The sequence below is a fragment of the Chroicocephalus ridibundus genome, chromosome 9 (genome assembly GCF_963924245.1).
Source record: "Chroicocephalus ridibundus chromosome 9, bChrRid1.1, whole genome shotgun sequence".
In the NCBI taxonomy this organism is placed as follows: Eukaryota; Metazoa; Chordata; class Aves; order Charadriiformes; family Laridae; genus Chroicocephalus; species Chroicocephalus ridibundus.
Window position 1 is genome coordinate 44,437,060 of NC_086292.1, and position 26,711 is coordinate 44,463,770.

Sequence of the window (26,711 nt, forward strand, 5' to 3'; positions counted from 1 at the left end):
GACATACTCTTTCCTTCCAGGAACAATTTGGTGTCACTTCACCCCCCAGATCATCTTCAGTTACAGCCAGCTTTCACCCCAAACCAGGGACGCCCACACCACAGCGGCTCTGCCTGCCCTCCTCCCCGAGCCCAGCCGGGCTCGGAGCGCCCCACCGCAATTTGGGGCCATGCTCGCAATTTAGCCACTCTCCGAATCCTGGCTGTATCAAAGCTTCTGCTTGTGCTGGGGGAATCCAGAACAAATCCCCGGGGATCAGCAAATGGCTTTTAAAAGCAACTTGATCGGCGAGTGCAGTTTTGCCTGCGTTTGTTACAGGGCTTGGAAGGTGGCGTGTTTAACGTGGCATGACGGACCGCGGCTGGGGCTGTCCTCGGGTGACGGATGCCCGGAGTGGGGACAAAGGGGGTGATCTGGGGGAAAATTCCTGCCCTCCCACCAAAACCTACCCAGACCTTGTTCCTTAACCTCCAGCGATTCAATAGGCTTTGGCTATGGGCAGGGAGAAAGGAGGAGGAAGTCAGGCTCCCAAAATTGATTTCATTCCAGGTAATGTTTCTTACACAACAATCTGTTCTTTTCAGAAGGACACAGATTAGGGAAGTATTTGGTCAAGGGGCAGTAGAGGGCACTCCAGGCCAGATCAGGTTAAGTTTTGGTCACTTTATCTCTTCTTGTTGACGTAAAGGCTCGAGGCCATGGCCTGGGGTTTTCCTGCAGAAATGTGTTTACAAGCAGGTCAAGGACTTGCAGACAGATAACCATTAGCAAAACAACTTTTCTATTGACAAAAGAGCACAGAATAGTGCATTGGCAGATGAATCCTCTTGTTTTGTTAAAAAAAAAAATAGTAATAATAATAAAAAGAAAGAAAAAGTAGTTAAATCAGAGGGCTGCACCCCAACCAATTCTCACGACCGTGTTTTCTAGCTAGGATTTAAGATCGCGACTTGCTCCCCATCCACTTGCAAAATTACACTAAGGACTCGCGCCAAAGTGCTGTATTCAATAATAAATCGAGCCGGGATTTACTACTGGTCAGCCAGCGCGTGGGGCTTGTTAACGAATTTGTTAACTCCAATTCTGCTTCCAAATGAGAAATATCTGTGGGTCTCCAGCCCGAGGAAACGCTCAGCTTGGGAAGCTCACCTGGTTTCAGGTTTCCTTGCAAACCTTCCGGCAGCCCTGTTCCCATCCCCTCCCTCCCTCCCTCCCTCCCTCCCTCCCCAGCCCCTGGCAGGTTCATGGAAAGGTTTTGTGAAAGTTCAGGAACTGTTTGAGCAAAGCCCGACCGATTTATGGGTTTTGTGCGCAAAGCACGCGAGAGCCGCAGCTGCGGCTGGAAGAAACCCCAACAGATCAGCCTGAGCTTTGCCCTGGCGTTCCGTGTCTGCTCCAAACCCCCAGCCTCGGAGCTTGAAGTCGATCGATGCCAATATTTCAGTAAAAATGCAACCAACCAAAATTTCCGTGGCCACCCTTCTAGCCAAAAGCACTGTTATGTACGCACACACAAAGACAGGGTTTTAAACAGCCATGAATACAGCAGAGAAAAATTTTAACAAAAAAAATAGTCAAAAAAAAAAAAATATACCGCTAGAGAGCCATGGTTATTTGCTACCTGTCAGTCAGGGTTAGGATATAACCAGCGGGGGAAGTGGCTTCTCGGAAAGCCTTGTTCAATCTTACCGGAGGAATTTGTGGTCTATTCTGTATACAGTTTGTGGTATCTGAGTCACGACCTGACTCTCAGACATGCTGGATTTTAAATGACAAACGCTGTCTCTCTGACGGAGGCCCCGCATTAGTCAGAAACCAAATGTGTGCGCACTTGGGAGAGCTGGGACATTTGATGCCCAAACAATACAGCAAGCAAAACAAAATGAGCTAAGCCAACTGGAATCAGCAGAAGAGGGTCCCCGTAATTCATCTGGCTCTACTAGCCCGGTAGAATTCAGCCTGCGGAGCGAGAGACTTCTGTATGAGCTGGAGGGAGAGACTGGTGTGTGCCTCCAGGTGCACAGCCGCGTCTGTGGCTTTACACACAATGCAGGAAAAGTGAAATTATTTTCGAGGACATGCTGGAAACTTAGGGGAAAGTGCAGATGGGTTAAATCCGAGTTCTCATTAAAATCACGACTCTCGGTTTGTTTTCTTCTGAGTGGCTTTTTTGCTCTCCCCATCCCTCTCCCCTTTGCGCAAACAACCGGCCTTTGCGTCGGCAAAGGGTCAGGAGGATCTTGCAAACTTCTGCCTGTGGAAGCTGGACAAGGCGGCATGTGCAGGCTCAGCACCGAAATACCACTCAAAACCCCGGCCTTCACCCCAGCTCTCCCTTTTAAAGGGACAGCCGCTGTAAAAGAAGCTATTTTTCCAAGGAAGGGCTGCCTTGTCTTTATTAATCAGGACACTAAGTGCCACTCCGCCACAGTAGCCTTCCTGCTGCTCCAACGCCACTTCCCTCCAGCCCCATTAATACTATTAAAAACTCAATAACTTTTTCTATCGCCTTCGTTTAAATCATGTTCCTCTATGAAGTATAGCTATTAAAAATGCCTGTAAACTCTTCCTATTAAAATGACATTTTAAAAGGCTTGATTTGAACATGGCTATGTCACTTAAAGTGGAAAAGTTTCTGCGAGTTCCCTTCCAAGCTGTTAAAGATTAGCTTGATGTAGATAAGACTATTCCCCAAACTCATTATCTGTCTTCAAAATGCACCTTAAGGACTACTTAATAAAGTCAAGGTTACGTGAAGAGTATTTCAGTGAAAACCAGTGAACGACTATTAATAAATCTGCATTACAGATTGGTTATTTTGTCTCTGTCTTTCATCTGCGCAATAGATGATCCTTCTGTTCTTTTTATTATTTTTTTTTTTTTAACAATAAGCACGTGTTGCCTCCTTGTACTGGTCACCAATGAATCAGAGACAGCAGCAGTAGTAGAGAGCATTTCAGCATGTTTACAATTAATGTGATCTACGCAATGTAAAATATTTTGCAGGAAAAGGTCACATGTCTCTGGCCAGTGCGATTTAAATCATGAGGATTCCTGATCGGGCCAAGGTTAACGTTTAAAAAGAAAATCGTCATGGTATCCTTTGTATAACTGCATTTTTATTTCTCCTGAAACCATGTTTCCTATTTATTTCAATGCTATGGGTACGAAATGTTAATCCCGCGAGCTCCGGTGCCAGCGAGCAGCAAGCCCATCCAGAAGTGAAGCGCTACCACTTTTTGAAATAGGAAAACTACTTGGGCAGTATTTATTCTCAAGACCTTCTCATCTCTTGTCCGTAGCGCTACAGGGCTGGTGTTTTAAGTGTTGGACTGGTGTTGCAGGGTCCTGCGGTACGCAGTGCTAAGGACAGTCACAAAGCTTCCTCATCACCTGACAGAGCAGATTGGGAAGCTCCTGATGTCTAAGGACTGGAGTCTCATCCGGCGGTTGGCCTCACTGATGCACCTGCACAGCGAGGGGCACCATTCTCCATCCCTACTTCTCTGCATGGAGAGGATCAAGCTGCTGCAGGACACACTCATGTGTCTCCCTGCGGATGTCAAGAGGAGTAACACGGGACTACAAGAGAGAGGGAGGAAAATATATCACAGCCAAGCTTTCTGGAAATTTGGAGTGGATTAATTCAGTCTATCTTTTAGATTACTTCAGTACCTCTAAGGTCTAAATACTTTTTTTCCTTTTTTTTTTTTTTTTTTTTTGGAAACTATTTCTAGTTTCAGCTGAAAGCAGGCAACACAGAAGCTCACAGCTGCGTATGCATCAAAAGGAGCCACGCAGATTTTTGCTGGACTGACTCGCTGGAAATTGTTGATTCACTCTAGATGGAACAGGTCCAAAATACAATCGGTTACCTGTCATTCAACCATTTCATCGGAATTTGCATAACACAGATGTTTCCACATTGGCCCGCGCTCTACCTTGCGGAGTAAAAATTATCCTGATTCAAGGCCAGCAAAAAAATAACCACAAATCTGTGTACATAATCACTAGCTGCCCCTTGCCTTTATCTTTAAGTACTTCCATGAACTCTCTGATTGTTAACTCTGCAGCACGTATTTTTGAGGTGGGGCTATATTTTTACCATATATCTATCTCGGGTATTAAGCCCCTCAAAGACTTTGCGTATGTCCACAGGGATTACTGCACACAACCGAAATCAGACTCAAGGCCATGCTCTGGGTTTGCCAGATGGAGAGCAGCTCTTGTCCAAGAGTCACATACTTTATTAGCATGATGCTGAACCTGAGCCTCTCAGCAGGGCACTTTGCCTTGATCAGAGTAAATTTAAACCCACCCCCGCTGCCAGCAGAGGCAAGCCCACCGCGGTCTGCATGTGCAAGCATAAATAATAACAGCAGCAGCCAACAATTACTCTGCGAAAGCTCAGATTTGCTTACAAACCACAACACAAATTTTAATGCCGAATTTAGGTTCTTCAGTTTAGGGGATTTACACTCAAGTTATGGGAAATCTGGTAATTAGGAGGCAGGCCCTTGCGAGTCTCTTCGTTCTACTTTCCAGATGAAATCTGACTCGCTCTGTGTTTCACCTTTAGGAAATTTTTACTTCATGAAACCAAAGAGGCAGCACCAAAGCAAAACCATCTCATCCCTTCTAGCGCTGCCCACTTCCACTCTTGGTGGAAACACAGAAGCACGTTGGAGTGAAGACAGCGCGATACCAGCACAGGCACTGGCGCTCAGAGGGCAAAACTCCCCCTGCAGAGCTGGTGGATCCAAGGGAGGCATCATGGTGTCGCCTACTCATGGCCTGACAAAAGGCTTGGACAGAGCAGGCTGAGAGAAGATGTAAATCCCCCCAGAAGATGCGGGGCAGGACCCTGCAGCAGCGCTGGGAGCTGGTGTCATCGCTGCCTGGGAGAAGAGCTGGGCCACCCTGAATTATCCTGAAGGAGAGCTCTGTCTCTATTTCTTTCCCCCCCACACAGATAGCAAGAGATTTAAAACAGGTGAGTGGTATCATACAACCTAAACCTTTTCTTCTGCATTTCACATGTTCCTGGTTTATCTAAAACTCATGCTACATTGAGTGAATTAGGAGGCTGATTGAAAAGTACATTATATACTAGTTACCTGTGAGATGTGCACTTTAGAAGTGAAGGTTTAGGGGCAGAGGAAAGGCATATAATAAAGAGTACTGTACTTTGAAAGGTCTAGGAAATGCTGCAAGAAATGGCATTACCTCACAGTTGTCAAGGCTCAGAAGTTTTATTACCAAGAAATTTCACTTTTGCCTCTTATTCTTAACACAGTGACCAGTTCTGGGACTGAGAGGATTTGCTGATCTAATATAGATAGTGATTTCGTAGGTTTGTTCAGATTTATATAGACAGCACCCTGGGATCAGGAATTACATTTAAAATGTAATAAAATGTTCTTGTGCACTTTTACTCACAAATACTGTACTTAAAAAAGTAAACATCAAATAATCTCAGATATCTTTCAAGAAAATGTTGACATAGCTCCAAGAGCTCATACAGATGACTGAATAGTTTTCTGAGTAAACTTAATAAACTCATATTCTTATTCTTTCAGTGTAGCATGAAGTATCACATCATGGAGAAGAGAGAAAACTAAGCCACATAATTTAGCGGAAATCCATTTTAAACATGTATTTCAACGCATGAAGATGGAATATAGACATTTATGCAAGCATGTTTTTATAGTACTTACCATCTTAGAGTTTAAAAAATGATAGCAGTTAAGTTTCACCCATGTAAATGAATCAAATTCGCATTGCTAAAAATTTGCCCCTGCTCCTAAAGTGACACCTCCGTCTTTTCCCACTCAGCAGCAACGTTACAATGATTTCAAGGGGCAGGATTTGACCCCCTAATGTGTTCAGAAGGACTTTGTGTAAGTTAGGAGTTTTAGCACAATTGCTCCTCTAAGTAGTCAAAATGATTCATCTACATTATCTGTCTTTATTAAACAGTCATTTACCCTAGTGAGTCCCACTCAAGGGAATCTTTATTATTCAGACAAGCCTTTACAGTCATAATGACACAAAATATATAGCAATAGTTAATAATACTATTATTCCTATATCTGTGGATAAACATCAGCTGGTAATTTTGTATCAACAAACCATCGGAGCAGAAACAAAAATCTATAGTTTACATGAGCAGGCAACCCATAATAATGTGCCAGGGATCTGGTGAATACTGTAAAGCAAGACAGACCCCTGGGAGACACCAAATTTGGATTCTTAATGTATTTTGCCCGGCAACATAAAATGAAGTCTTTCTTACAAGAATTAATGAGACTGCTGAAGACTGAGCAAAAAAGTAGTGTCATTTAAACCCTACCGGAGTCCACAGCTCTGCCAAAGATGATGGCATGACCAATATTATCAACCTAAGATCATTTAAGGATCAAAATACCAAAAAAAAAAAAAAAAATTTTCTCTGTTCCGCAGGAGGTAGATTCTAAGTTAGGACCTACCCAAATCATTATGAAGCCAAGGCCACCTCCAGTTGAAAAACACTGCCTTTGCAATCATTTCTCCCTCAAAAGACAGCACATGGACAATGCAGCTTAATAATATTGGGGTGTCTCATGTCAGAAACCAAAATTAAATCTGAAGAAAGGCCTCAGGGAGGCCTTTTTGTGTTTGAGAACATCTACAACCCTTTGAAATTTTCATAATAATGCCAGTCAAGGCCTCCACTTCTAAGTCAAGGGGAGGGGGAAGAAGGGGGTTTCCAATGTTACATCAGATTGGAACCTCTTCATAGGACTAGGCGAGCATTTCCACCTCCGAGGCATTTCAGATGCATTGGGTGCTGAGAAAGCTCTTGATCCTTCAACTCTTATTTGGTGGAACAATGCACATTTTTAAGATTTTTACATCTCTTACATTAAAGATCTTAATTTTGTTACAGTCTTTAGAGAATTGACCGGACATTTTGTGGGTTTTAAACGTCTACTGAAGGACTGAAACGCCTCGATCCACGAGTTTTTGTCAAGTCCTATGTTTCTATGCAACCGCTCTGTGCGATCCCCCAGTGCAGTACCTTGGCCGTGCGCAGGTGAATTAGAGCTGCAGAATGAACAAGGCAAGGCTTTATGGAGTATACTGCTCTTTGATCTCCCTGGTTTCTGCCCACAGATGAACACAGCAAGCTAAGCACAGCAATTAGCAGTAACAGCTATTAACAGGCTTCACAAAAGACACAAAAGAACACAAGTAGGTGGTTTACAGCGCGGCAGATAAAAACAAAGTGGGTACTTTCTTTTACACACCACTCCTCCAGCAAGTTTAGGCTGAGGAACCAGAGGGCTAACTGGCAAACAGTCCGATTCTAGTAAATAGACCCCAAAAAAATTATATATATAATATATGGATAGTCCCTGCTGCAGAGGAAACATGTTTGTCTTGTCCTTACCAAAGCCCTCTGTGAACAAAAGTTTTTGGGGAAGACTATTCTTGACTTCAGTGCTTTCTGAATTAAGACTAAAGAAATCAACGTGAACATCACCATAAACACTTAGATTTCAGTGTATGAAGAAATTCAAATGAAAATCAAACAGGCACCGACTGCTTTGGAGAAGCATAGTACTTTCCATCGACACTATCACCCAAGGAGTGATAGTAAAGAACCAAACTAGTTATATTTCCGGGCAACAGTTTACAAGCCTGTCCTCTACCCCAGTCACCTCTATGAAAAACAGGAGGAGAGTACCCTAAGCCAACCTTCTGCTGTTTGGTTCCGGCACTCAGAGCCCGGCATTACTTGGACCAAAGGGCTGAGCCAGGTCATGTTTCTCTAGGTTGCTCCCTGTAGACCATTCCACTGGTTAGCCCAAGGTGCGCCCCATCGCACCCCCTGCCTTCCCAAACACATCCCCCACCACCTGGGAAAGAAGAGGCGGATGTGATGCTTCTCTACTGGAACTGTGATAGATCACCCTGACTTTTCATGCTGGTTTAACAGGAGAAGCAACCTCCCCGCCGTCCCCCACAAGCCAGTAAATGATGCGGCCACCTTTGTTTGGTGTTGTTTTGACAAACAACACGCGCCGATTAGAGTACCCCCATCAGATGATAGATTCGCAGGCATGGTCTAACAAAATTCATTTTTCAATACAGATACCAGTCTTTAGAGACAACTCATAAGAGTACGGCATCAGGGATATCTCTAAAGCTGACACGTTTACAAATACGTATTTTTATACTATACATACATATGTAGGAATAAAAAACTGGAAAGAAAAGGGAAAAAAAAAAGAAAAAAGATGCAATAAATCAGAGACATCTAAGGATTTTTAGCCATAAGCTATTTCTTAAATCAGAAAGGAAAACATGCATTAATCAGAACATTAGCTCTAGACACTGCAACAACATCAGGAACATTGCTACTGTACAGAAAGTCATGAATCATTATAGGTCTACAAAACATTTATATAACTTTAACGTCGTCATTGGCTTTGATCAATAATATAACACATGAAAGATAACAGGTTCATAACTTTCTCCCCCAGTGTGAACTCTGGATGTGTAAAAATCTATAGAAATAACAAAAATAATAATAAATAATTTTTACTTTTTGTCCCCCGGCACCACGTCCGAGGGCATCTCAAGGCAGATTAGAGACAGTGGCTTATTTTCCACAGCCATTCCATTCCAGGACTGTCTAATCAAAGTAGCCAGAGTCATGCTGTGAAGACTGGCTGATGATGCGTTGAACAATTTCTGCTGTGCATACTGACCACGTCCTCCTGCCCGTGGTGGTGGGCAAGTCCTGAGGAAAGACAAAGCTAGAGCAAAGATTTTGGCCAGTAGAACAATCCCTACACGGGCCACTGCAGCAGGCTGAACCTGGAGGAACCCCTGGGACTTTTTAGACCCTGAAGCACTCTAGAGCATGGAAAAAGGCTGTTCAGTACCAATTTCTTTCTCACTCTAAGCTGCACCAAAAGTAAATCATTATCCATGTTTGCTAGATGGGGAAAATGAGACACGAAGTAAAGCATACTTAACAGCACAATCAATTCAGCAATAAAAGTCTAAGAGATCCCTCTTCTGATGACTAAAAATCTGTTCTTGCTGCATTGCCATGTTTGATGACAGTTAGACTACACATGTTTCCCCACTTTATCCCCTCCCCTCAGCAGTGACTTAATTTGCATCCATGAAAGATAGAGATGTTCAATTTGCCCATTACAGTGCTGCTTCCCTGGGCTGGGAATCTCCTCAGAAAAGACAACTTTATGATCATTTACTTTCTTTTCAGCTACTGACTTCAAGTGCTTATTCTGAATGAATGGAGAATCAGAAAAATCAGATACGTGAATGCTATATTTAAAAAAAAAATTAAAAAAAAAATAATAGTCGAGCTGTATAGTGCCCTCTTTAGTGTCCTCCCCTTTTCTTTCCAATTAATAACTCTGGATGTTGTAACTAATTTAACTTGGACCTGGAAAAAGCACTGGGCTTATATCCTTTAATTGGTATCTCTAGCATGCTGGAGATGACTGTAAATTATCAAAAAGTCTGTTAAGTGAGGAATGGGACCCTCCAGCTGAAGGAGTTTCCATGGTCTTGCTACCTGCCAGTATTTAAGATTGAGTGCTTCGGTGAGGTGGGAGTTATATTTAAAAACTCTATATACATTTATATCAACTCAGCCTTAAAGGGACACTTTATCTTTTCCTCTCAGGGAAAAAGTGTTCTTGGACTGAGTTTCATTTAATCACCTTTTGTTCCAGCTATTGGTGAAATTTCTGATGGCATTGATTGCTTGAGGTTTGCTTTAATTCCTTCCTTCAAGAATGAGTCACGTAGCGTATTCACTACTAAGACACATTTTTGAGAGTTAGCTGGGGAAACATGATAGAAGCAGATATAGCAAAAAGATAAGTTTTCCTTCCCCCCGCCCACTGAAACGCGATGTACTGTTAAAATTAAGCGGGAGCCGGTATCTTGTTGTAACACCCTTTCTTCACATCTAGTCTGTAGAACTGGTCATTTGATGGCGATTCTCCTGTTACTGGATTGGGCGTAACAGGGATTGCAATCCAGCGCGGGGATAAAGAGCACATAAAACCTTCAGAAACATTTGTCGAGATTTCCCCTTCTAGTCACAGATGTTAAAACCAGAGGCACAGAAACACGCAGGACTCAACACACGTGCTAATGGTACCAAGTGCCAAAATGATTTCTAATATGAATGCCTATAGAATAAAACTGATATTTCTGTAAACACTTTTCGGTGACACTTTGTCCCCTGTAAACTCTCCCTAATGCCTGTGTTTTTTAGTGTTAACTTTATCTTAAAATTTTCAGAATCGGAATCACTAATACAGCTGCTTGACAATGAATATAGCAAATATATCCAAAATTGTGTAACAGTTTTGACAAATACTTTTCTTTGTTTGGAAAGGGCTCACTTTAACTAATCAACACTCATCTTTAAGTGTCTGGACACGCTAATCACCTAGTATTTTTTCCATTCCCTGATTGGAACTCTGTAAGTTATTGTAAGGAAGATAAATGTGCGATTATACTTGTGTTTGAATATTTCTTAGATTAAGAGTTACTCTGGACAAAAATTGTATATATTCGGTGATCCAAAACCATATGTATAAGTATTCACTGCCTGAATATTCACAATAATTAATGATGTGATCCCCTCATACACACTAAATAAAAGCTGGCACTGTTATTCACATAGATATCTGAAAATTTATTTTTGTTATTACTCAATTGCACTTTCAAGATTATTTCTCAACAGAAGAGTGAAAGCCATCAGAAAACAAATATCTATATACCTTACCATATTTAATAGATCGCCGTATCTTAATCATAATAAAAAGATTAAATAAGGAAAAACAAACAAAAGGTATGAGACGACTTTCCCAGCGGCATTAACGTATCCGTTTCTCAACTGTGTAAACTGGTGTAAATCAAGTTAGGTCAACAGACGAAAACCAGGTTCAGACCCCTGAGCCCTTCTTAGAAAAAAAATACTTACACTTTCCCCTTACAACAACATGACAACACATGGTGGGGGGGTTTCTTTTTTTGGCTATAGAAAAGTGAGAGTTTAGGAGAAGGTTTTTCTTTTTTCCCCCTATTTTTTTTTTTAATAATTCTCCCTAAAATAATCTTCAACCATTTTTTTTTTTTTTTTTTTCCTACTGAACATGAGAAAGGTCTAACTCCGTGTGCCAAAATTCTACCTTTAAAATATTATGCAGCACAGCAAGGTAGACTTGTGGTGTGGCGGTTTATTAAAATATATATATTAATTTGGTTATTAGGCATAGAGACCTAGAAAATTCACTTAGTTCTTCAGACAGCGCAGAAGTCAGTGGACCTCAACTGTCCTTAATTACTTTTTCTGAATGTGATAACTCTTCCCAGTGGGTCTGACTCCTAGGGAAGCCAATATAAATCCATAATCTTTACCACTTTTGGACTAAGATACAGACATCATTATTCTCCCCACTCTTTCCTCTGCTTCCTCAAAACAAGCGAAAATTAAACATGCTGTTTACAAGCCCAATAGACTGTGCAATATTGGCCTGTTTTCCTTACTGGCTGAGTCAGGACATGAAATTTGTCTATCTGAATTCAAAAAGGTTCGTGTTGGCATCTGGTCTCACACTCCACGTAGTAAAGATTTAGCCATAGACAAAAATTAAATTTAAAAGGATGAGAACTCCCTCTTAAAATAATTAGAAGAAAATCTTTAGAGTGAATAGGATACTTTCACATGAATAATTTAGTCATTAAACATAAAGTTGCTGAATTAAAATCACTTCCTTTGCCTTCCTGAAACTTCCACAGTCACAGTGAAGTTTTCTGCAGTTCTGAGGCAGGGGTGAGTTAGAACTGTGTTTTTTCTTTTAAAAAAAAAAAAAAAAATAAAAAATTGTATTTACAACGGGAGCAGCTTTGAGAGCCACACTCACACTCCCTCCCTCCCTCTCTCTCTGTTAGGCTTCATTTGATAGCTATGAACTGTGGATAAAGAATAAATATGGCTTTTCAGTGCCCTAGGACTCTCACCTGACTTATTTATGTCTGACCTGGTAGAACACCACTGACCTTGGAAAGTTTAATTGAGGCTGGGATTATACGGCACCGCTTGAGGCCACCTGAATTTAGAGGGTGCGACGCACTTTCTCTCTCTTACTGACTCTCTTGTGTCTGCTGAGAGATGCACGCGTGGGTGCGCCTGCGTTTCTGCCCGTATTCGTGCACCCTAAATTGAGCCTAGCAGTGGGGAAATACCCTGTTGTAAGCCTACACTGTGTGGTATCGTAAGGGAAAAGATTACTACTGCCAGGCAGACAGCGTGAATGAGTTAGGGCTGTTTCGGTTTTTGCGAGTTTGCTGTCTTTTTTTCTTTTCCCAGCACGTTTTCCCCGAGATCTGATTTTTACAGTTGACTCTTAACTTTTTATAACCTGATTCTGCCTAAGAATTGAGAACTTAAAGCATGGAGGAGAAAGAATTATATGGACACTGCTTAGACGCACTTGTACGTATTGTGTTTAACATTCTTTAATTAAATTCAATTAAAATGTATGACGAATGGTGAACATTTTCACTCCTTTTCGTTTTCAAAAAGTTATAGGTGCTTAAAATTCCCCCCATTTCAGTTAAATGTAAAGGGGGGGGGAGGGGGGAAGCAGAAGAAAAAGATCCATAAGACTGAAAAGTGGAATAAAATGAAATGGCATAGATACGTTAGCCAAAGAGTACTATCTTTCCTTCTGAAGATGGTCCCTAGATGGATATAAACAGCTCTCATCTGGGTTTTGTCAAGGCAGAGGCCAACAAACATGCCATATTATGCATGGAGTCTTTTTATGGCACAGACTATTGTCAGACCGAGCAGATACCACTAAGCAAACCTCACCTAAGGCCACAGGCAAGCGTCAAGCCCAAGGGGATTCCTCTCCCATCAAAAGCTCTCTCCCTTTTCCGGTCTGTAACATATTTTTTTTTTTTTCCCCTGACATTCAAAGTTTATCAGTGCCAAAGCCCCACGACAGCCTGGCTTGAGCCACGCAGGTAGACGTGAACATTCAACTGTTGGAAAGGTTAAAATATTCCTGGACTGAAACAGTCTACAAAACGTCCTCAGAAATGACAACGACTCCATGATGCTTTCAAGGCCAAAATTATCCATTCTATGCCTTGTTTCCAATGTGCTGCCCAGACTGAAACCGTGACCGTTTTCTGTTTGTAGGTGTCGTAGGAAATGAAATGAGGAGGGAGCTGCTGTTAAGAGCAGCCGCAATTCCCCTGCCTCTCTCCAACAGGCTATGCCATGAATTGGGATATATTTTATTATTTTTATAGTTCTATGCAGTGATGTAAAGCTTACCTGAGTCCTTAGGAAGGTGATACCAATATCTAGACACGTTAAAATCCTGGACAAGCTGTCAATTAAATACGCGCTCTTTGCAATTCACGGTCTCTATATTACTAAACCCACAGAAAATTGCCAGCTAGGGGTAATTGCATCTGCACAGGAAAACATCCAAGATGGGTGAAGAAAGCACAACAGTAAAGCGATCTGCAGCTGTCTCTCATCATCGGTGACATCCTACAGACACTGCAGTCAAACCGTATTTTTGGAAGTCTCTGGTAAACGGAAGAGATTTTAGAATGAATACCAGACTTCAAGAGGGAATTCTGCCTTTTTCTCTCTTTTTTAGCAATTCCCCCCTTCCCACTTGGTGAAGCAGCAGCTCAAGTGGCAAACCTTTCCAACAGCCAAGAATAACACCAGTCCATGTAGCTGAGCCGTTTCAACAGAGCCACTACGCTGTGCTCCACAAACCAATTCAATACTCTGCGCTATTGCCATCCGAGCGCCTTGCTCTGAACATCTGGGAAGCTGAATACGTTGCCACTACTGATCACATTAACATTTACGCCGGTGTTAACTCCATTTCCACCCAATTCACCAGCTACCAGCCTTTTTCATGCTCTCAGAACTACTGGTCGAGATTTCAGGATTCACTGACTAGCTAATACCACGCCTAAGTCCCTAAGCAGGCCAGTAAGGCTGTCCTACAAGAGTATCGTTAAGTCTATAAATTAAAATAAAAAAATAAAGAAAATTTATATATAAAGAGTCTCATCATTATCTGGACCTCTCAAACCTTCAATATAAGCTGACCTGCATTTATTTATTATAAATGGGAAAACAGCACTAATACAGATACACTTCTGAAGCACTACAGACAATAACAAAAAAAGTGCCAGGAAGAAAAAAAAAAAGAGCAGAATTTTTCTGTGATCCTTATTTATTACATTTTTAATAGAAAGTCAGTGGAGGTCTTATCTGATGTCATTTGGTTTAGGTTCCAATGGTATTTTTTGTATTTGACCAAATTCCCTTATCTTCTCATTGCTTGTGTTCTGCTCTGCCAGCATCCAACAAACTGATATACTTATCTTCAATTTTATAATAAAGTTTTAGCTTCCACAGGATAAAAAAAGAAAGAGAGGGGAAAGGAAAATTGTGTCCAAGATACTAAACATATCAGGCATGTGTGAGTGTCAAGGAATCCAGCAGTTAACCTCCTTCTTGCTGTAGAAACTTTAATTATTAAAAGAAATTTGACTCACAGACCCATTACTATTTTTCTTTTCTTTAAATTCTTAGCTATTCCTATTTATACAGTCAAATTAAGAAAACTGTTATGATCTCAGGCACTATGCAGTGAATATTTTGAAGCAAGGTTGGTGATCATTAGTTTTCTGTGATTGCAGTTAATAACCAAAGGTGAAAAGATAATTAGAAGCGACAATTCTGAGGCAGGGAATATAAACCAAGGAGTAATGAGGAAGTTATTGTGCAAGTGTCCATGTCCTCTTTAGAGCTTTATTTCCCACTCTGTCACGACATTTTTCCCTTCTCTTTCTTCCTTAGGTCTCACACGTGCTATAGCTCTTCCCCATCTCCTCACCACTCATTCTCTCCATAGCTCTACCAAAAATGACCTGAAAATCCTTACAAATAGCTACTCTGCTTGTTCATTTCTTCTGCTAATCACTTGTTAAACTTGATTTACCTTAATTTGATGTGAGCATATCCTTTCTTCATTTCACTCCTTTCTCAGAGGTCCCATCTTGGGCAGAGTCTCATTCCTCTCTGTAGAAGCCAAGGTCTGACTCGCAAAGCAAACAAACCTCCTTCAACCACCCATTTGTTTGTCCAACTTCTAACCAAGGCACATTTACTCAGAGTTGAGGATAAAGACATAACATTTTTTACCACTTTTTGTAAAAATTAAACAAAAAACAAAAGTCTAGAAATCAAAACTAAAGGGCTAGAGAGATGGAAGAGGAGGGAGAATGAGAATATGACTCAGGAGCCAGGTTCCCAGCTGAAATAAATTAGCCCCATCAGCCAGAGTGAAGCAACATCAATTTAAAGCATCTGAGGATCTGGCCCAGGGTTAGCTTTATTTTGCTTTGATAAAAAAACACACCCCTAAAACCGCAAAACAACGAACGTGGCTCTAGTACATCAAGCTGGGCTGGGTCTGAAGAAAGGGAGCTAACTGGCTTATTATACAGATGTTATACTTTGACAAAATATGGCGACTACACCTTTGCATTTCCCCAGTGGCCTCCAGGAGACTTAAGATTTAGTATCCTATAGAAGACTTTAAGCTTGAGAAACTTCTTCTTACAGTTTCTTATGAGTCCTGGAGGCTGTGAAAGAGATTACAATGCTTTATATTAACTTCTCTCAGCTTGCGAGAGATATGCTAGTGGACTGACACCAAAGTCTCCTCCTTGTCACTGATCTGCAGAAGTGGCACATCTGAAACTACGAGTCCTTCCCCTCCAAGTCAGAAAATGAGCCCTTTGCAACAGCAGCTCCACATTTTTTTCACAGCCCCGCCAAGTTCCAGGCCAAAAGCGTCAGCATTGCCACGGCTTCCGATCTTGTGCAGCCATCAGTTTAAAATGTGCAATTTCCATGCACATCTATTCGGGGCTTAGTGCAATTTCAATCCCCAGGACAGCCAAGGCATGGTGAGATCAAGTCTGCTTACTCTGTTTCGAAGCCAGGTTGCCTGAAAAATAAGAAATAAAAAGAAGAGAAGAGTAAGACAGAACCAAAAAAAAATAATCTTGTATGTTTGTCCGTCTGTCCTTTTTCCCCACCGAACAGGGTCTGGTAAAATCCATTGGAATATTTTGTTGTGGGGTAGGGGATGAAAGAAGAATCTGCTATGTCAGGCCTTTTGAAAGGCTTGTATTACCTGCACGTCATTCAGCTGTCCTCAGCAGAAAGTGCATGTGATTTTTGGTATCTGAGTGAGCACACAGTATAAACAGATTCAGATCTCCCCAAGGTTCCACAGATGGAGATCCACAGAGAAGACAATTTGTTGTGAGTCATCCGAGCAAGGGAGGTTGTGGCTCTGCTACACACTCTTGTGCTCTCTCCATTTCTCAGTTTCAGCTAACAAAGGGAATATTAACATGTACCTCTTGAAACACGTTTTCTAGAGGCTCATCTGGAGCCTGGGGAATCCTTCTTCAAAATGAAGTGCTTTGAGCAATTTACTGACTACTCCTAAGTGATCTACAAGCATTGAAACAACGCTGGTTTCCTCGTCTCTGAACGTCAAAGATTGGCCCTGACATATTTATATTCCTTGTCATGATATCTCTCAAAATCATGATGTTCTGGGAAGCAGAAACATCACCAGATGCTCTTGATCGGTGCAATGAACTACACACGACATCTGTTTTTCCCAAGATTCTTGAAGCAGCACAAGACTGAAGAGAAACGGACCCACTTTAGCTCCTGATTCAACAAATTTCTGAGACATTTTGTATCCTACAATGGAGCCGAAATAAGGATGTCTGTCCCTACGCAACAAAATCCCCAAAGGACTAATTATCACTGCCTAATGCTACCTCCAAAAATCCCACTTTTGGTAAAACCTCCTCAAAAAATTGGAAGCTCCATACTTTGCACACATGGTAAAATTCAGTTCTGGGAGGTGTCTTACGCTCCATACCTTGTAGAAATTGGAGTCCTTGCATCAGGCCTTTAGGCTGAGAATTTCCTTTTTGCGGAATTGGGAAGTGGCGGAGAAACACATTGAGCTGAAAGACCACAGGAGAAACACGATAGGAGTATTCAAAGAATCCAGAAGAATTCCTGGGTCGTGAGGCTACGAGCCAGTCCTGCTGTCCTCTTCAGTTGAAGTGCTCTAAAGAAATAGGGCAAACAAGTTTTTTTGATTACGTTACTTCTAAGTGTGTTTACAGTGTGTCTAACCTGGAGGAATAATATCTGTCTGGGCCAGTGCAGAGCTAGGTTGCTTCTTATCTAGGGCTTGTGGACAGTTTATGTTCTGCAATATAATCTCTACCTCGCAAAAGGCCAAGGTTACTCTTAAGTTTCTCCTACGGTGGGAACCCTCTTTTTCTTTTTCTCATGCCATGTAGAGAAATTTAAGAATTTGCTGTGCATCCATAGCTAAAGATGAGAGCAAAGTCCTACTTTTTTTTCCGTGTATCACAGGAAGCCAAATTACAAGGCCACAGACGGAAATTCCTGTGGACATTCAGTACAAAACCCTTCCATACACTTGACAGTGAAGACCCTACTACTTTAGCTAACAACTTATGTGACCAGTTGGTCTGAAATAAGACCAAATTCTTTTGGAAGTTTAAGTAGCCATCTTTATTCCCTATCTTTATATTTTCTCGATCACCTAAAATTTTTCAGTCCAAGCAAATGATTCCATTTGAAATACTGTAAGATATGTCCAGTTCCGGTGAGGTTTTGAAAATATTTTGAAAATATTTTTGCATCTACAGTACATTTGCCCAGGCAAGCCTCAGATAAGCTTCACAATTTCAATGTCTACCAGTTAACACAATTACATCTTTTTACACTCATACTCGGATCTTCGCATGTGGAAACCAGAAAAATAAGCTCATGGATGAAACAAAACGATGTACATACACATACATACACAGTTACTACATGTAGCTAGATATAAATCCAACATACATCATTCAGACAAATAATATTACAGTCGTAAATCCTGGCTGCAAATTTTTATGACATTAAAAATAAAAAAAAAAAAGGAAAAGGAATATTTGTATTTGACCTCGGTTAATGGTACTCTGCGTGTGTGTGCGTGTATGGGTGTGCGTACAGGGGCACACATCTCTGCACATGTGTCTATATAGAGATACGTGCTTAAGTATTTTGCACTGCAGCCTTTCTTTTCAGATATTTTTTATGCTTATTTGCCATTTACCCTAGCCTGTTTTCTTTTCTCCTCAGCCCACTAAGTACCTCTGTTTCAACTGTATAAGGGGCACAATTTGATTTACAGAGTTAAGAGATTTTAAACAATACATTTAATGCCGCTAGGGGCCTGAAGCAACATCCCGAAGCAACAGGCTATCTTTCCCTAGGCTTAAAAACTAAGATTCACTGGAGTATGAAGGTCAATGGGAGAGTCGGGAAAGGGCAAACGGTCTGGTATGATTACAGTATGTCTGAACCAAGCTGGCTTTCACAACAAAAATGTGTCAAGTAATACAGACAACTCATAGATACGAATTTCTTCTCTGTGCTTCTGCCAGTGCTATATTTGAAGAATCCTGCCAAAGTGTTTAGTCCCAAACCTTGTGTTTTGTATTAAATAACAGGATTTAATAAGAACCGATTATATTTTCATGACATCAGAAAAATGTAATAATAACCTACGGAAAAATTCTTCTTTCCCAAGCTCAAATTTGAACATATCCTGAAACACAGAAACTGAACCGCCGCTGTTACTGAATGACAACCAGCAAGAAAAGGTCCATCCACAACTCCTCCCTGCCCTTCTCCAGGATCGTGCATCCAGCCTGTGGCCCCTTCCTTGTTGGCCTTTTTTCTCAGGACAGTTCAACAGCATACGGAGGACCAGATGAGCCTGCAGTAGTCACTTCTGTACATCTCCCTTGGCCAGTGGCCATCCTTGTACCCCATGAAATCAGGACCCCTGGAAAAGGTGACCAGAAGAGAGACAATAATGTATGCTGCTCTTAGGGGCAAGACTATGCTCCCAACCGCTCTCTTCCATGGGACACACCCGCTCATGGATCTTGCATTTGCTCCGGCACTGAGAGATGCTAAGCCTATAGATACCACTGTGGGCAGTTATACCAGAATATCCTGGAGGCAGCAGAGCTATTACAAGAGCACAGTAAATGCAGCTGTATGCTGCCACAGTGAAGATGTTAAGTGGCCTGTTCATCCAACAGCTGGGAGTAACTGGAAGATAAAATGACTGATTTAGGTTTTGGTCCAGTATAACACAAGTAGGAGATCAACACACGTGATTAAAAATAATTAGACGTCAGATCCAATGAAAGATGCAATGGAAGGTTTTGACTGATGAGGAGGGACAGCTTCATCTGGGACCTCTGATGAGTTTACTGTCCCAATTGCCCACCCTACCCCTCCTTCCATAGCTGTGTGAGCTATGGAGTCAATGGGCTCCTGAACCGCTGCTGGTTACCATACGCTGTTTGAAAACCAGTTGAAATTGGTGATGATTTACCATAAAGCGCTATGCTTAAATGATGGTGTGTCAGGGGCTGACTGACAAGCAGCATAGACATCTTTGCAGCAGAGGCAGGGCTGGAGGCAGTAGCCTCATCAGACATCTCAAGCAAAGCCATTTTGTCAATCAAAGCCCTTGTAACAGACCTACACATCAGGATTTCGGCGTATGAAATTCACTGTTGTCGAGAGATATGACAAGGCCTCCGAATTCAGGCAGACTTGGTTCAAAATATGGCTAAGTGGGATGTAAGGGGGATGTATCTGCTGCGCTGACCCCCGTGCAGAATTTCAGTCTAAGGGATCTGTCCTCTACAAGGGAGATCTGGTCAGAGGTAACAGGTTGCCCAAAACCATCTGAACCTCCCACGCATTCTTTCTACAAAAGAACAGAAATTAAAGCGAAACAACAAAAATAGTTCTTTTCCACTGTCTCGTTGTTTTCCCCTTCACTGGACACATCGCTATTGACTCAACTATGCAATAATAACAGCAACAATAATAGAAATAAGGGGTTGGGAAAAAAAAGGATATCTTTTATGTCAGCAAAAAGAGCAGTTCTATCATAATATTAGCCACATTCGGTCCAGTGTTAGTTACCAGACCTTGAAAACCGGGGAAAAAAGTATAAATAGGAAGGTTAACACAGTTCTGGCTGAGTAGGGAAATGAGAAGGCCAAATGTACATTAGTCAAAGAAAGAAAAATAATATCCCAGAAAATGAATAAGAGATAACTATCCTCAGAATAATACTATATAAATACATTTGCTGTAGGTCACATAAAAGATTCATGGCACACACATGTACAGGTCAAATTACCTTTAAATATTAAATTTCTTTCCAGCGGGGAAGAATTTCAGATTTATGCTGTTTTCATAAAGAAAAAGGATGCACCCCATGCATTATTATTTGCTGACAAATGATAGCTTCTGGGTTTGCCTGCAAGATGTAGGTTAGGAAGTCTTTTTTGTGATTATAAAAAAAAAAAAAAAAAAAAAACCAAAAAAGAGTGAATCATCATGAAATTCATCTCTTCCCCAAGAAGTTTCTGCTTTCTTTTGGCTCATTAAATCAATATTTTCTTATTGTGGAACTATGGGAGTACCTATTAGGTCACTTAAAGTAGTTCATTTCCCTGCTAATGTAGTATTTTTTTTTACCTGCAACACATTTTGGGCAGTCTGGCTTTAAAAGATTCAGCAACAAGGTTATGCTGTTCCCTGGAGTCATGATTCCACACAGACCTCAATGTCCAGACATTTTCATATCAACTAGTCTAAGCAGGAATAATAGAACCAAAAAACTTATAACGAAAATAAGGTACGAATGCAAAGCTCAGCAGGCAATGGCACAGAGCGGTAAATCTATCAAACAACTGGTAACAAACTATTACTCCTGAATTTATGGTTCCAGTTTGGCCTTTATCAGTTGAAAACAAATGTGTTATTATCTCTTGGCTCTTTGATGGTCTCTGTGGAATGAGCTGTGACTCTTCCAGATGGATCGATGTTCAAAGCGTGCAACCAACTTCACACGGATGGCCCTGAAAACTGAACCCAACTCTTGATTACAGTCAAGCAACTCATTCATTTAAAATATGTCTAAAGGCCTGGTACGAGCTCATAATAAAAATATCATCCAAACACCTTATAAGATCTAACTAAAAATAGCCTGTCTTTAATAATATACAGATAAAGATTCATAATCAGTCTTAATTGCGCTGTGATTCTTCACTTAATGTAGGAGAAGCTGGTTTTCCTTCCAGACTGGCTAAACCTGTGGAAGAACACCCTTTGCTTTCAGCGAGGCTCAGAGTGACACCAAAACTGGGGCAACACCGGAGGATGCTGTCGGGCTTTCGCTCACTTCCAGGATGCAGCAGGAGATTATCGGCAATACAGAATTCTGGACAGGATTAACCCTTTATCTCTCTGTTTCTAATGGTGTCTACTTAGAAGAAGAAGAAAAACATCACTGCCGTTATTTTCTCTACCTAGAGAGTTTAAGAGATTTTTTTGCTTTCCACATGTACTCAAAGTAATTGCATGGGCCTGTTCGCTTTTAGAGCTCTGAGTCATAGGGCTCTGGTGGATTTAGCAACGGTGAACTCCATCATTCCCCTTCCTCCCTGCAGTAGTTCAAACTGATATTTCTGACTGCAAAGTGGCTGAGGAGGTACCTTCTGCCACCCCTGCAGTAACCTCTGGCAGAGAGGCACTAACCTCCGGCAGCCGAGACCACCGGAGTTTGTGAGTCAGAGCCTTCAGGCTACGAACTCCCAAGCAGAGAGGCAAAGTTCAAGGCAGAACATATTGCAGAGAGGAAGCTGCCTCCATGAGCTGTGCCTTGGAAAGTACAGCACATGTTGTCCTCATTCATCCAGGGCTAAATACAGAACCAAGGCTAAGTCACTTCAAGAGGCTTCTGTCACGCCTTGGCTGTTTGCTCGGTCCTGCAGGAAAATCCCACAGTCAGATTATCGATTAATCTTCCCCGGTGCCTCTCCAGCCGGGTCTAGGGGAAACATCCTCCCTGGGCTATATTCTATGTACCAAATAAAACTTCCCTGGCAAGGGCTTTCGTGAAATCTTTAGCTGCTTGTGCAAGGTAGGTCCTATGGCAAAGGTGTGGTGAGATCCTCCTCAGGCTCACCACTGTCTTGGTGGGCTCAGTCTGCTGAAGGCAGTACCAGCTCAACCAGCATTATTCCTTTAGGATTATTTTCAGTCACGGGATGTCCATCATTTGCAATTACAACCCTATTGCGACTTCTTAAGTAGGACTTTTTATATTGATTTAAATCAACAGAAATAATAAATACAATGAAGTATGGCACTTCAGCCAGGGATTGTCAGACATGGGAGCTTAAAATTCACAGCCCTCAAGTCTTCATTAGACAAATAAAACTCAGTGGGTGGAGAGACCCATGGAAGGCGAATACAAAAGAGGCATGTTACACACGGGTGCAAATTTGTTTTCCTTTCACTGCGAGTGAACGCTCAGGGGAAAATGTTTGCAGTGTGAGCCCAGCTCTAATTTCAGTAATCCTCACAGCTTCTTCTGAGGGCAGGAAAGCCATTCTTCCCATTCATGGCGTTGACTTTTTGTTGCCGCCATGCTCCGGCCGCTCCTGCAGACCATCTGGCAGAAGCGAACCGTCTAACCTCATTTTCCAACGTGCACACCTCACCCCGTGGCTCCAGCCGCCGTCCCTCTGCCTACGGACACAGGCACAAGAGATTTCTTTCTCTTTTCTCTTCCTTTTCTTTCTTAGTGTTGAGGCTTTAAGAGGGATAGTGTCTGTCTTTCTTACCAGAGCCCCTTGATCTCGGTGTGCTCTCTTTTCCCTTTCTTTACCCCCACGTCTCTCCCTGCCTGCTTTGTTTTTTATCTCTGCCTGTAAAGTTGTGTGATTATGGATAGAGAAGTCACCACACAAACAGGATAGAATTCACCACAATGGCTGTTTTGTTCATATACATTTCACTGTCTGTCTCTTGTCGGAGCGTGGCTATCATCTTCTACTAACAATATCCCTGGGTAAATGATAAAGTCAACTCTGGAGTAAAGCTAGACGTTTTATCAGCATGTTCAAACTATCCCCTTACAGCTCTGTACTTGCCAACTGCACATCCTTTTCCTACACAAAGACTCGATGCACATTAAAAAGGCACTTATTGAAGCTGGTGTTTGTTTGCAGAGAGGGCGTGGATCCTGCGCGCTGTGGCAGTCACCTCCATGTTTATTCTCTCATCACCCAGAGAAAACCGGGTGATGCAGTTATGCTCTCTGACAAGCTCTTGGCTCAAGTTCGAGGTTACTTTGCTTCTTGCCAGGTCATTCTTCTTCATTCCTCCGCTGATGCTAACTGATGGATTTCCCCTAAGCTGACGACGGACTTGATCTAATGCCTTGCTGCAGGAGAAAAGTCACCGCAGACACAAGATAAAAGATAGGAAGCTCTGAGGTCTGTGTTGGCTGGTATCCCGAAGCCACAAGAAATTGATAACAGGGGACCCTAATATACTATCCATACGTCAAAAGGCAAGAGAATGATAAACCTCCAAAAGTCTTTCCCACTCTCGGATTTGGCGATCAGATTAATGCTGTGAAACAATCCCCTAATAAAACAATTGCATCCACATCTTGCCAGGCAAGGATTAGCAGCCGTCTGTATTGATAAAGTTTGACCTGTAACAAAAAGTAGAGCTGCGAAGCAAAGGTGGCTCTTACATTCATTTATTTCTCTCTGTAACATAACCAGCAGTTAAGGGTGGTGGTTTTGGATGTGAGTGCTATACTTTGCCCGGAAATGCTCTTATTATATTTGTCTCTCCGGTGTTGGGGTCTGAGCGGATTCCTCACAGACTTAAGTCTTTTTCGAGTACGCTATCCCTTTCTCCCCATCCTTTTCCTTCTGTCTGTTTAAAATACAGAGCCTTTGCAGAAGAACTGCCCTGTCTTCTGAGTTTATATAGCAGTTAGTGCAATAGGACCCTAATCCTGGCCGGATGTTTAAGAGATTAGGAAGGAGGAGGATGCCTGTTTATACAGAAGGCTTTCTCTTGTTAGTCAAATAAAGAGAAATTTTCCTATTGGTCTAATTCTTAACTGTTTTGACCTCTCACATCAGGGTTAAATTTGGCCCTTTGTTCTATTACAGAGTAAGACACTGTGGGAAGAGATGAGCTAACTACTTAATTTAGTTTCATAGGGGTTGATGCAAAGGTTTGCGTTGCTCACAGTTTCCAGCTTCCTCCATCCCAAGCTAATTCCACTTCAAGCCCAATGGGAGCTTAGCACCTGAATGAATATAATGTCTCAGAAGTCAAATAAATAAGAAGAAAAGGATGAAAGATTGAATTTAAAAGGAATGAAAAACATTTTTCCTTGTCTGAGGATGTGAACCCTTCCAGTTTTGCCTGAACTTAATATTATTGAGCAGAAAAAGACTGCGCTATAATGATTGCTTATCTCTCTCTTTTCTCTATTTCCCTTGAACAGTAGTTGGGAGTTTTCATTTCCTATGTCATTTATAATATGCGGAGGTTTGTATTTTTGTTGTTGTTTGGCACGTGTGTTGTGAAAAGAGGGCCTGTACGGATTGCATCGCTCTTCTTCATCCCAACTAGCATTAATGGTACAGTCAACATCTCTCCTTGGACTGCAGCATGTTCTGATCAGGGCTGGGTGACTTGCACAATTAGGTACAAACTATGAGGCTTCTTTAATACTTGGTCACTGATCTGAATTCAGGCTACATCAACAGTAAGCTTAGGCAAAATAACGTCTCTAATTTTGGAGGCATGGGCATAGTGAGAAACTGCTTGTAAAAATACCCGTTTTCTGGTAATCTCAGCAGAAAGACCAAGGACTCAGTAACGATCTTGAATTGAAACCCAAGCCAAACTCTAACTCATAAAAATGGTCTTTCTAGGTCAGGGTTATGGCACGTTGGCAAACATATGTTTTGGATGTGCTCAACAGTACCTGCCCTGTTCTGTTCATTATCTAAGAATGTCCATCTGGAATTGTAGAAATTACCGCAATTTCTGTTTTTTTCCATTCTGGTCCTAATCCAATTCCCACTCCATTTCCCATCAACATCCTATTAACCCCTTGCTGTGACAGTGACGAGAATGTTGAACTTTCCCCAAATTTGTGCCAGTGAAAACTTTTACTGCTCATTTAACTTTTTATCCCAAAGCCAAACCAGCTCTTGCCTAAAATCCTGCAATTTGTAACAGTAACATTTATAAGAACCTTTTCTTCCACGTCATCTTTCTAACAAATGCTGTACCATAATCGACTGACTGTCCCAGGTCGCTTCTCCTGGGGACAGTAGAGAAAGTTTCGATTTAAGGTTCGTATTGAAGTGTTGCCATCACAGCAACATGAAAGTTTTCTGCAATGTTAGATGCCGTTCTGCCTCTGCCTTGTCTAACAAGTGGCTTTAAGAGTGCTAAGCAGCTGAACACATCTGGCTTCAGTCACCTAAGCTTGCAGGTCACTGGATTGCTCTTTCTGTTGTCTTTTGCCATAAGGATTTTTCCCAAGCAGATCGAAAGCTTTTAAGTAGCTGTATGTTTGTGCCAAACACTAATTGAATGAAAGAGAAAGATGTGAGCCAGATGCAACAGGCTAAATTCCCTCTTGAAGTTAATGGAGTTACTTCAAATTTAAACCAATGAATCTCCGATGAGGATCTGGCCTAGACGTTCGGTTCCAAGAAACAGTAAGACATGTTGAAAAATTGATACGCCCTCGTCTGAAGTTAGAGAAGGAGCAGAAGAATCTAAGAAAAACGTGATATACAGATCAACTAACTTTTGATTAAAGATACCCATTTCCTGTTACAAGCAACACTTTGTATTCCTCAATTCTGCAAATGAGCGGAGGATTTCGCAGAAGTTAATTTACGTATTTTGTTGGACAGACTTCGCTTGAGTGTCTTTTATCTGTTTTTTTACGTCAGTAGATTGACCACTTTGCATCTGCACAGCAGCTTACGAACCAATGTTTATCAGTTATCTTCCTCACTGTCAGTAGGTACATGCATCACTTCTTTAAGAGCGTCTCATTGGAAGGCAGCATTCAGAAACAGCGATGGCTCAGTGGTAGGAATAAGAAAATATGTGCAGCTATAATATTGCAGACACTTCCCAAACACTACAATCTAAGTTAAACCTGTAAAGAAACAATCTTCTCCACAGCAGTTACTATTTTCCTATGGAGTTCCCAAATTAATGGGGGGGGGGGGGGGCGTTCGAATACGTAACGTAACTTTGTCAATAAAAGTGTAAAAAATATCTGGATTTGAGCAGGAAGATTTCCTATACTTAGGAAGTACTACTATTCCACATTTCTTTTCCTATTTCAAAGCAGTTTTAACATGAACTGAGATTTCAAAATAAACTTTATTATGAGTCAAAACAAAACATTTCATCTGCGCAACATCAGAGTATTCATTCCCACGGTGACCTTTTAAACTTGAAGGAATTGCACAATAAATACTGACTTTTCTTTCATAAAAGTCACTTGAAATGAAAAAATAAATCTATGCTTCAGTATAGACACATAATATTTCAACATTACTGA

The 26,711-nt window shown here is 41.5% G+C and overlaps 1 long non-coding RNA gene across 1 annotated transcript in view; it reads right to left on the bottom strand.

Annotated features, from left to right (window-relative positions):
- Positions 1 to 15,536: 15,536 nt before the first annotated feature.
- Positions 15,537 to 26,711, bottom strand: part of LOC134520752 (uncharacterized) — a 49,555-nt gene continuing 38,380 nt past the window's right edge. The window contains exons 3-4 of the long non-coding RNA XR_010072531.1: positions 17,058 to 17,252; positions 15,537 to 16,100 (exon numbers count right to left, since the gene is read on the bottom strand). This is a non-coding gene — a long non-coding RNA (uncharacterized LOC134520752). The remainder of the gene's footprint in view (positions 16,101 to 17,057; positions 17,253 to 26,711) is intronic.